Consider the following 12,058-nt stretch of genomic DNA (forward strand, 5'->3'; position numbering starts at 1 on the left):
GCTCTACATTGGACAGTCAAAACTGCCCCAATACTTCATCAGTACCAGCCTACCCACCAGTAAGGACATGTATGCAGAAAGGTGTCAGTAAAAGAACAGCATCATCATGAAAGGATCTCATCCATCTTCCTCATGGACTGTTGGTCTCACTCCCATCAGGGAGGAGGCTAAAAAGCCTCCACACCAGGACCACCAGACTCAAAAGTAGTTACTTTCCCCAAGCAGTAAAGCTGATCAATGCCTCCACCCACTAACCCACCTCATCTTCCCCACCCCCACCCCCACCATCACTGCTTTATCACTCTCTGTCAGCGTCACCTTATATATACAGACTCTCCTGTCCCTAGTGTAACTTTATGGACATGAAGTCAATCTATGTACATAAGCTATCTTATGTAAGCAACACACTCAAAATGCGGGGGGGATCTCAGCAGGCCAGGTGGCATCTATAGAAAAGAGTACAGTTGACGTCTCGACCGGAAATATTGATTGTACTCTTTTCCATAAATGCTGCCTGGCCTGTTTAGTTCCTCCAGTATTTTGAGAGTGTTGCTAGGAGTTATGACATCTGCAGATTTTCTCTTTTTTTGTGATCGAGCTATCTTATGTATTTATATATTTTTTATTATTGTGTTTTTTATCTTATTGTTTTTGTGCTGCAACAGTTCCAGAGTAACAATAATTTTGTATTCCTTTATACTTGTGTACTGGAAATGATATTAAACAATCTTGAATTATTTGGATTCAGGAGGCTATTTACAGGTGACCCCTGTGATATGGCGGTTGGGTTATGGAAATTCGCGTTTACAAATTTCATAAATCACCACCCAACCATTGAGGTAAGAGTAATTGTCTAACTATCTACAACAACTTTTTTTTTAATTGCATCTCTTGATACTGTTTTGCAAGGCTAATTAATGTGATTTTGCTATATTTGCAAAGATACCTAACCATAAGGCATAGGAGCAGAGTTAGGCTATTCAGCCCGTCGAGTCTGCTCTGCCATTCCATCATGGCTGATCCTGGATCCCACTCAACCCCATACACCTGCCTTCTTGCAATATCCTTTGATATCCTGACCAATCAGGAAACTATCCACATCCACCTTAAATATATGCATGGACTTAACCTCCACCGTAGTCTGTGGCAGAGCATTCCACAGATTCACGATGTTCTGGATAAAAAAAGTTCCTCCTTACCCCTGTTCTAAAAGGTCGCCTCTAATTTTGAGGATGTATCCTCAAATTCTTGATACCCCCACCATAGGAAACATCCTCTCCACATCCACCCTACCTAACCTTTTCACCATTCGGTAGATTTTAATAAGATCCCCCTCCCCCCCCCCCCCACATTCTTCTAAATCCCAGTGAGTACACGGCCAAAGCTACCAAACATTCCTTATATATTAACCCCTCTATTCCCGGAATCATCCTCATGAATGTCCTCGGGACTCTGTCCGATGATATCACATCCTTTCTTGAGATATGGGGCCCGAAACTGTTGACAATATGCCAAGTGCGGCCTGACTAGTGTCTTATAAAGCCTCAGCATTATCTCTTTGCTTTTATATTCTATTCTCCTTGAAATAAGTGGCAACATTGCATATGTCTTCTTCACCACAGACAACCTGCAAATCAACCTTCTGGGACCTAAGTCATATTGTCTTAGCACCTGTAATATTGCGTTACTGTCACAAATTCCTCCCAAATTAATTTGCTTTTGATCCAGTAAACGTATATGGTGTCATGAAGATACAGGTGACCTCTGCGCTACAGAGGATGGGTGTGTTCCAAGAAAATAGTCTTACATTTTCTTACATGTTGTGTAATGCAAAGCCACACTATCAGCATGTGTGTGTGTGTGTGTGTGTATATGTGTGTGTATGTGTGTGCGGCCAGAAAGTTCTATTTTAACTTCATCAGTCCACAGGACTTGTCTCCAAAATGCATCAGGCTTGTTTAGATGTTCCTTTGAACCTTTTGAATAGAACTTTTTGGCTGCAATGAGCAAAGGTATGTTTGGAGAAAAAAAGGGTGCAGAATTTCACGAAAAGAACCCCTCTCCAACTGTTAAGCACGGCAGTGGATCGACCATGCTTTGGGCTTGTGTTGCAGCCACTGGCATGGGGAACATTTACTGGTAGAGGGAAGAATAAATTCAATTAAATACCAGCAAATTCTGGAAGCAAACATCACACCGTCTGTAAAAAAAAAAAAGCCGAAGATGAAAAGAAGATGGCTTCTACAACAGGATAATGATCCTAAACACACCTCAAAATCCACAGTGGACTACCTCAAGAGGTGCAAGCTGAGGGTTTTGCCATGGCCCTCACATTCCCCATCATTGAGAATCTGTGGATAGACCTCAAAAGAGCAGTGCATGTAAGATGGCCCAAGAATCTCTCAGAACCAGAAGCCTTTTGCAAGGAAGAATGGGCGAAAATCCCCCAAACAAGAATTGAAAGACCCTTAGCTGGTCACAGAAAGTGTTTACAAGCTGTGATACTTGCCAAAGGGGGTGTTACTAAGTACTAACCATGCAGGGTGCCCTAACTTTTGCTTCGGGCCCTTTTCCTTTTTTGTTATTTTGAAACTGTAAAAGATGGAAATAAAAAATTTTTCTTGCTTAAAATATTAAAGAAATGTGTCATCTTTAACCTTATGCCTTTTGGAAATCAGTTCATCTTCTACTCGCATAGCTATTCACAGTAACAGAAACTTTGACTAGGGGTGCCCAAACTTTTGCATGCCACTGTGTGTGTGTGTATGTATGTATGTGTACATAGAGTATTTATTTTCTTGTTCACATAAATTTCATAAGAGCAAAGTTTATTATGAGTTCCATATTTTTTAGTGGTAGTGGATTTCTTGAGGGCGAATATCCATTACCCAAACTGCTGTAATGTGAGGGTCACCTGTAATATTATTGTATTAGTAAGTGAAACAGAGAGAAGGATAATGATGATGTATTGTGCATGTGTGCTGACAAATGTTTTGTATTCCCATTTGATGAGGAGAGTAATTTAAAGGAAAGAGACAGAAATGTTGGCAACCGCTATGTAAATTTCATTTAGTCCATAATCTTATGAAAAATGATCTTTTAATCTGCATACTTTTATGATCTGTTCCATAAAACTGAAGATTAACCAAAATTAAACCAGGTTTTTAACAGTTAAGCATTGGTTTCATAAACTTAGCATGTATACTTGAGAGTTTCAAGGTTCATGGAGATCTAATCAGATATTTAAAATGATTATAGAGATTTAACAGGGTAGATGCAGAGCAACTATTTCCTCTCATGGGGTAATCTGGAACATGAAAGCATACTCTTAAAATTAGAACTCGACTGTCAGGAATAAAATTTGTAAGTTTGGAAGATGGTGCAAAAGTTGGAGCATGCTTCGTAGATTTTGAGCATTTGAAAGTTTATACAACTTTTCAGCATTTTGTTAGGCAAGTCTATAAAGGAAGGTGAGAGTAGACTAGTCATGATCTGATTGAATTGCGGATGACACAGGAATGTGTTACCAGGTGCTGTTGCCTCACAGCTTTCTGGCCCAATTTTGGCTCCAGATTTCCTCCCAGGTGCTTGGGTTTCTTCCCACATGCGAAAGGTGGTAGGGAGGTTAATTTGTTACTACAAATCACCCTTCCTTGTTGCAAGAGTTAAAGGGGCATTGATGGGCATGTGTGAGAGACTAAGTTTTAGGGCTTCAGTGAAATAGGAGGGAGTGGGGCAAGTGGGATTGTTCTGTTAGGAATAGCATGGACCTGTGTCATATTAAATAAGTAAAGTAGATAAATAAAATCCTTTTTAAAGCAACCACAGCTGGATTATACTATGTGAGAAATTGGTGACATGACACTTTACACTGTGCTGACTCTGATAGGACTTTAAAATTTCCATTCCCCCCGTTGTTTCCTCTTAGCTCCTCAGAGTGTCACGCTAGCATCTTGGCCTTGTAAAAAACAGACCAATGCTAAAGAAATGGCATGGTTGCCATCTGATGTGCCACAAGGCACAGAAAGGAACAATAACACACTGTAGTAACAATGTGTTGTTGATGAAGGGAATTGGTGGGTGGGTGGATCGGCAGCTTTGTCATGGAGTCATTACAGTACAGTCACAGGCTCTTTGGCCCATCTCGTCCACGCCAAACTGTTAATCTGCCTAGTCCTGTCAGCCTGCACAGGGCTCATAGCTCTCCACACCCCTCCCATCCATATACTTATCTAAATTTCTCTTAAGTGAACCCGCATCCACCACTTCGGCTGGCAGCTTGTTCCACACTCTCACCTCCCTTTGAGTGATGAAATTCCCCATTATGACCTTGTGATGGAAGGAACGGTGCTGTTCTGAGGAATGCTTTCCATCACTTTGTTGAAGATCAAGAGGAGACTCATTGGGTGGCAATTGGCTCAATTGAATTTGAAGTTGGCAGATTTAAAAATGAATCAGAAGTTTCCAGTCTCATTGAAAACTGGTACTTTTTGTGAAATAAAATGCTCCCTTGGAAATTACTTTTGGCTGTGTTAGTTGTTGAAAGCTTAACATACTTGAATAACATCCTCTGTCTGTTATTTTAGCTTTCCTGAATAACTGAAATAATAATTGTTTAAGTTGTAGACATAGAAATATCACGTTTTATATGTTTCTTTAACACTGTTGTTAGTGCTCTTTATGGACTACTTTTGTTAAATCTGTGTAAGATCTTGAAATAGTGAAATATAAAAGCTCCGTGAAATATGTTTACTGCTGCATAGAACCTTCCCTGACATTATATGTTTAAGACAGTAAGAGCATAAGACATAGGAGCAGAATTAGGCCATTCAGCCCATCGAGTCAACCCTGCTATTTGGTCATGTCTGATTTATTACTCCTTTTAACCCCGTTCTACTACCTTCTCCACATAGCCTTTGATGGCTTTACTAGCTAAGAACCTTGCTTTAAATACACCCAATGACTTGTCTTCAACAGCTGTATGTGATAATGAATGCCACGGATTCATTACGCTTTGTCTAAATAATTGAGTCCTCATCTCTGTTCTAAAGGGACGTCCTTCTATTCTGAGGCTGTACTTCTGGCCCCAGACTTCCCCACTATAGGAATTACTTTTTCCACTTCTACTCTGTCTAGACCTTTCAATATTTGATAGGTTTCAGTGTGATTTCCACACACGCACACCCCACCCCACCCTCGTTCTCCAAACTCCAGAAAAACTACAGGCCGAGGGCCATCAAACACTTCTCATATGTTAACTCTTTGATTCCCAGAATAATTTTCATGAACTTCCTCTGGACCCTCTCCACTGGCAGCATGACGAAGGGTCTCGGCCTGAAACTGTGCTTCTTCCTATGGATGCTGTCTGGCCTGCTGCGTTCCACCAGCATTTTGTGTGGATATTCTTTCTTAGATAAGGGGCCGAAAGCTGTTTACAAAACCCCAGGTACAGTCTGATCAATGACTTTTATAAAGCCTCATCCTTCCTTTTGTATTCCAGTCATCTTGAAATGAATGCGAACTTTACATTTGCTGGATGACGGAATTGATGGCTTTGTGACCAAGTTTGCGGATGATACAAAGACAGGTGGACAGGCAGGTAGTGTTGAGGAACCAAGGAGTCCGCAGAAGCAGTTTGGGAGAATGGGCAAAGAAGTAGCAGATGGAATATAGTGTAAGGAAGTGTACGGTCATGCACTTTGATAGAAGGAATAAAGGCATAGATTATTTTCTAAGCAGTGAGAAAATTAAAATATCAGATGTGCAAAGTGTCTTGGGAATCCTTATGTAACTTGCAGGTCAAGTCGGTCGTAAGGAAGGCAAATGAAAAATTAGCAAACACGAAAAAATCTGCAGATACTGGAATTTCAAGCAACACTCATCAAAGTTGCTGGTGAATGCAGCAGGCCAGGCAGCATCTCTAGGAAGAGGTACAGTCGACGTTTCAGGCCAAGACCCTTCGTCAGGACTAACTGAAAGAACTGAAAGGTTAGCATTCATTTTGGGAGAACTAGGATATAAGAGCAAGGATGTAATGCTCTGGAAGGCTTTGGTCAGACCACACTTGGAATATTGTGAACAGACTTGGGCCCCTTAACTAAGAAAGGATGTGCTAGCATTGGACAAAGTCCAGAGGAGGTTCATGAGAATAATACCAGGAATGTCAGATATAACAGGTGAGGAGGGGTTTGATGTCTCTGGGCCTGTACTCACTGGGATTTAGAAGAATGAGGGGGGGGATCTTATTGAAAACTGTCAAATATTGAAAGGCCTGGATATAGTGAATGTGAAGAGGATGTTTCCTATAGCAGGTAAGCCTAGGACCAGAGGGCATAGCCTCAGAAAAGAGTGCTGTCCAATAAATCAGCCACAATGGAATGGTGGGGCAGACTTGACAGGCTGAATGGCCCAATTCTGCTCCTTAGTCTTATGGACTCAACTTGTACGTAACCTTTAGGAAATCTTGCACTTTTGATTACTGTATTTTCTCCCTGGTTATAAAATACTCTATGCCTTTATCCCTTCTATCAAAGCACATCACCATATACTTTCCTATGCTATTCTCTATCAGCCACTTCTTTTCCCATCCTCCTAAGTCCCTCTGCTGACTCCTCCTCAATACAATGTGCCCCTTTTGGCATCTGTCCCAAAATAACGCTACCAAGACTGTTTTTTTAAGATCACTTTACCTTGGATCCCTGTGCCTCGTAGTCAGTCTATGTTGCTAAGGATACCTGTCAATTAAACAACTGACAAATATGTTTATAGTTATAAAACCAAGAAAATGTACAATCATTTTCAACATGGTATGATAATTTTACTGATCAGTAAGACTGCAAACTATAAATAGACTGCTTGGATGGGCAAATCAATTTTGTTAGCAAGAGGACCCACAAGTACCACTTAATAAAGACGTACAGTACATGTATGAAAGACTGGACTTTGCTTGGCCAGAAGACAGTATAGGTTGATTTTATGAAGGGAAGAAACAGTAAATAAGAACAAATTAATTGTCCAAATTGAGCAGATGTCAAGATTGAGAGATTTTAACTGTGACTACAAGATTGCTACCAAATGGAAATATAGGTATATGTTGAATCCTGATCTTATAGTTGGAACGGTATTTCAGTTCATGAGACTTCATCAAAGTTGCCATATTCTTGTGTGGTAGTTCCATAATTCACATTTCTAGTTCAAAATTTCACATCTTCTAAAAGAGATTTGCGGTAAAATTAATAGATGGGGGCAGCTCTAGGATTCTTTGCCCAATAGTTGTTCTTCATGATGATCATGATCTCCAAAGATAGATTTTCACTGGGGGAAAAGAATGGAAATTGAGAATTGGATCTGTAACTGATTTTATCCCTTCTATCTTCGCTATGAGGAACAATGGTGACTGTGGTATAGGGAGATTTTAACCTTGGATATTTCAGATCCTTATGGCTCTAAGATATATTACATCATATGATCTGCTTTCTATGGGTGACAGCAGGGGTCCCCAACCTTTTTCGCACTGCAGACCGGTTTAAAATTGACAGTATTCTTGCGGACCGGCTGACTGTGGGGGGGGGGGGGTGTTCAAGTTCAACGATGCATGACAGGGAATGAGGAAAGGTGCAGCTGACTCATATCGTTTCATATCGCCAAATCATATTGTTTCCTTGGGGACTACTGGGTTACAGAATACCTCATTATGTAAAATCAGTCAGAAAGATGAGTTTGAATCAATTTAAAAACTATTCATTGACCAGTTGATCCTCCTCCTTGCACATAATACACTAGCACTGACTGCTGGGAAGATGCAAAAACTGACTTTTTTTTGATTTTGAAGTAATCTAATGATTTAGTAATTAAGGTACTGTGCTATTGTATTCTATGTTCTATATTGTTATCATGTTTTCTTTAATTTGACTTTGTATTTTTTCTGCTAGATTTCACTGTTAAATTTGGAGATGCAGCAGACTTAAGGGTTCTGCAATGAGATGTTTTTACAAGATGCTATTTTGGTCATAAAAAGTGAAAAAAAACAGAATAATAATATGGTAACATAAAAATGTATATATAATGGATTCCAGTTAATTAGGACATACTGGGACCAGTACATTTTGGCCCAATTAAACAGCTGCCCCAATTAGTTGATTTTTTATGGAAATAGTTAAATGAGTAACGAATTATGTTTTGAAATGAAATACAGGACAAATTGGAACATTCCCAAATACCACTACAGTACTATAAAACTGTGTATTAGTTCCTAATAGTTATAGACGGGGGAATTCGTCTGCCATGTTCTATTGAAATCAGTTATACAAAATCAGACATCTAGTGTCTTTGTCCAATGCTTTTTATGATTACATCCTCATAATCTTCATTTCCATAATAAAATTCAAGATGATTGTAGATGTCTTCAAATTCTTTGTAGTTTCTAGCTTGTTGATGTTGTGAAATCATTTCATTTTCACTCCTGGTCATTACCTCTTGCCATCTCCATCTCCAAGCCTGATGCTTGAAACCACAGTGAGCAAAGCAGTTCTGAATTGTCTTATTGCTTATTTCTTGGCAACTGTTAGTGACAAAAATCACTACTTTTTGAACACAAGCACACACAACTGAAGCTATTTAAAAACTGCATAGTGTAGTGTCTAACAGCCACACAAGTGCACGCAACTGATGCTAGTTAGAAACTGTTTGGCAACAGTCTCCTATTTCAGTTAAGCAGCATAACGTCCCATATAAATGAAGGCAATCCCAGCTATTATCTCGATCAGATTTTGTTCTTTTAAGAGTTATCCCAAATAAGATGCTGCCCTGTTTAACTCAATTAACTGGAATCTGCAGTATGTTAAGTGTTGTCCTCGTTAGAATGTCTGTGCTCTGAAGCACAAAAATGGGCTGCAGTTGAACAAATATAATCAGCAGCCAAGCTTCAATGATAGCATGGTTTGATCAGTTGATAGCATATCCTCAGTAATGCTTTGTAGTGCAGATAAATATTTCTGTTCATATTATGCATTTGGTTCTCAGGTATTTGTTAGGAAACAAGTCTCTACAGCATTGTAGCTTTTTTGCGTGGGTTTTTCAGGGTTACATTTTCACATTGTGCACCTGTGTTTATAGTAGAGGTTATAGTAAGCACACAAATGGCTGTATTTCACATAATTTAGTGAGATTCATTTATTTATTTAGAGATATGGCATGGAAAAGGCCCTTCTGGCCCTTCGAGCCATACACCCAGCAACCGCTGACAACCCCGATTTCACCCTGGGAAGTTACAATGACGAGTTCACCTACCGGGCCCATCTTTGGGTTGTGGGAGGAACCTGGAGGACCTGGAGAAAACCCATGCATTCCACAGGGAGGACTTACTGAGAATAGAGAACGCCAGGATTGAATTCCACCCCAAGCTGTAATAGAGTTGCGCTAACTGATACAGTATCGTGTCACTCTTTTCAACGTTTTTCTCACAGGTGAATTACCTTGAAGGATTGTTTTTATGGACTAGCACAGCAAGATTCAACAGACAGAACGAAGTAAATGACAAGCTAACCTATCTGAGCAACACACACACACAAAATGCGGGGAATCTCTGAAGGTCAGGCAGCATCTATGGAAAACAGTGCAGTCAACATTTCGGGTCAGGACCCTTCATCAGAACTGGAGAGAAAAAAGATGAGGAGTCAGGGTAAGAGGTGGGGGAAGGAAGGAAGAAATACAAGGTGACGGGTAAAGAGCTGGGAAGGGGGGAGGGTGAAGAGCTGGGAAGCTGATTGCTGAAAGAGATATAGCGTTGAGCGGGGGAATCTGATAGGAGAGGACAGAAGTGCATGGAAGAAAGAAAAAAGCTAGGAGTACCAGAGGGAGGTGGTGGGCAGGTAAGGAAATAAGGTGAGAGAGGTAAATAGGAATGGTGAATGGGGTGAGGGGGCATTACTGGAAGTTCGAGAAATCAATGTTCATGCCATCAGGTTGGAAGCTTCCCAGACAGAATATTAGGTTTTGCTCCTGATTGTGGCTTCATTGTGACAGTAGTGGAGGCCATGGACTGGCATGTTGGAATGGGAAGTGGAATTAAAATGGGTCGCCACTGGGAGATCCTGCTTTTTCTGGTGGACAGAGCCATAGGTGCTCAGTGAAGCACCTCCCAATCTACGTTGGTTCTCACCGATATACAGGAAGCTATACTGAGAGCACCGGGTACAGTAGGTGACCCCAACATACTCACAGGTGAAGTGTCGCCTCACCTGGAAGGATTGTAAGGGAGGAGATGTAGGACAGGTGTGGCATTTGTTTGGCTTGCAAAGATAAGTGCCGGGAGGGAGATGAGTGGGAGGGATGAACGGTCACGGAAGTGGCATAGGGAGTGAATGCAGAAAGTTGGGGGGAGGGAAGGATGTTCTTGGTGGTAGGATCCCGTTTGAGATGGCAGAAGCTATGGAGAATTATGTGTTGGACGTGGAGGTTGGTGGGATGGTAGGTGAGGACAAGAAGAACCCTATCCCTGGTGGGGTCGTGGGAGGATGGGATGAGGGCAGATGTGTGCAAAACGGAAGAGAAGCTGTTAAGGGCAGCATTGATGGTGGAGGAAGGGAAGCCCCTTTCTTCGAAGAAGGAGGACATCTCCTTAGTTCTGGAATGAAAAGCCTCATCCTGAGAGTGTATGTGGTGGAGGCAGGAAGTGAGAGAAGGGAGTGGCATTCTTACAAGTAACAGGGTGGGAAGAGGTATAGTCCAGGTAGCTGTGAGAGTCCATGGGTTTATATTAGGCCTCAGTGGATAAGCTGTCTCCAGTGATGCAGACAGAAAGATCTAGAAAGAGGAGGGAGGTGTCGGAAATGGACCCAGGTAAATTTGAGAGCAGGGTGGAAGTTGAAGGTAAAGTTGATGAAGTCGATGAGTTCCACTTGGGTGCAGGAAGCAGCACCATTGCAGTTGTTGATGTGGTGTACGAAAACTTGGGGAGTGATACCTATGTAGGTTTGGAACGTAGACTGTTCTATGTAGACATAAAGGCAGGCATAGCTGGGACCCATGCGAGTGCCCGTGGCTACACCTTTTGTTTGAAGGAAGTGGGAGGAGCTGAAGGAGAAATTGAGAGAGAGGGCAAGTTCCACTAGATGGAGGAGAGTGGTGCTGGAGGGGAACTGATTGGGTCTGTTGTCCAGAAAGAAATGGAGAGCTTTGAGGCCTTCCTGGTAGGAGATGGAGGTGCATTGGGACTGGATATCCATAGTGAAAGTAAGATGATCAGGGCCAGGGAACTTGAAATCATTGAAAAAATCAAGAGCGTGTGAAGTGTCACGGATGTAGTTAGGAAGGAACTGAAGCAGGGGGGATAAAACTGAGTTGAGGTATGCATATACAAGTTCAGTGTAGTAGCGAGCAGAAACAAATGTTGATGGCGTAGGTATCAACTGGGATTTCTTGTCCTGCTGAACTGAATGAAGATTGGTGTGGTGTCTTACACAAAAGTCAACACCTCTGCCAGTCCTTTATTATCTCGAGTAACTTTGAACCTGTCATTTCAAAGTACAGTATATAAAATTGCAGCATAAAAGTAGGCCACATTGGTGTTTGGCTCCATGTAAACTGTAGTCTTGATTGTAGTCATTCTTTTATTCAGAGTGCACAGAACTGGGTCTTTAGTGCCAGATATCATGCACACATTTCACTAATCATATTCTATTCTCCTTGCATTCTTGTCAATACCCCCAGGGTTTTATCACTAAACTGGATGCAAAGGTTAGTTTACAGAGGCCAGTTAACCTCCCATTTCTTATCTGTTTAACACCAATTATGTATATAGCATTTTTAAATGCTTTTATGTTCTTTGCCTCAGTCATAATTAAAATCTCTTAATCTTGGCATCTGCTCAATTTGGACAAATTAGTCTGTTTTCGTTTGCTATGTTTCTTCCCTTCATTAAATCAACCTACACTATCTTTTGGTCAAGTGAAGTCCAGTCTTTCATACATGTACTGTATGTCTTGATTAGCTGGTATTTCTGTGTCCTCCCGCTGACAAGCACTCTGAGAATTGATTTGCCCATGCAAGTAGTCTATTT

The 12,058-nt window shown here is 41.2% G+C and overlaps 2 protein-coding genes across 14 annotated transcripts in view; one reads left to right on the forward strand and one right to left on the reverse strand.

Annotated features, from left to right (window-relative positions):
• The window catches only part of cmss1 (cms1 ribosomal small subunit homolog), a 291,722-nt gene that overhangs the window by 23,462 nt on the left and 256,202 nt on the right, over window positions 1-12,058 (forward strand). Inside the window, exon 1 of one of the 13 annotated variants that reach the window (XM_072260139.1) lies at window positions 819-839. The exons of 11 other annotated variants lie outside the window; for them this stretch is intronic. The gene's annotated coding sequence lies outside the window, so the exon portion shown is untranslated. Of the gene's footprint in view, window positions 1-818; window positions 840-5,427; window positions 5,447-12,058 lie in introns of those variants that run through there. One more of the 13 variants, XM_072260138.1, reaches the window with a different exon arrangement.
• The window catches only part of LOC140198910 (filamin A-interacting protein 1-like), a 29,158-nt gene that overhangs the window by 9,574 nt on the left and 7,526 nt on the right, over window positions 1-12,058 (reverse strand). The window lies entirely within an intron of this gene.

Source organism: Mobula birostris, chromosome 6 (genome assembly GCF_030028105.1).
Source record: "Mobula birostris isolate sMobBir1 chromosome 6, sMobBir1.hap1, whole genome shotgun sequence".
NCBI lineage: Eukaryota > Metazoa > Chordata > Chondrichthyes > Myliobatiformes > Myliobatidae > Mobula > Mobula birostris.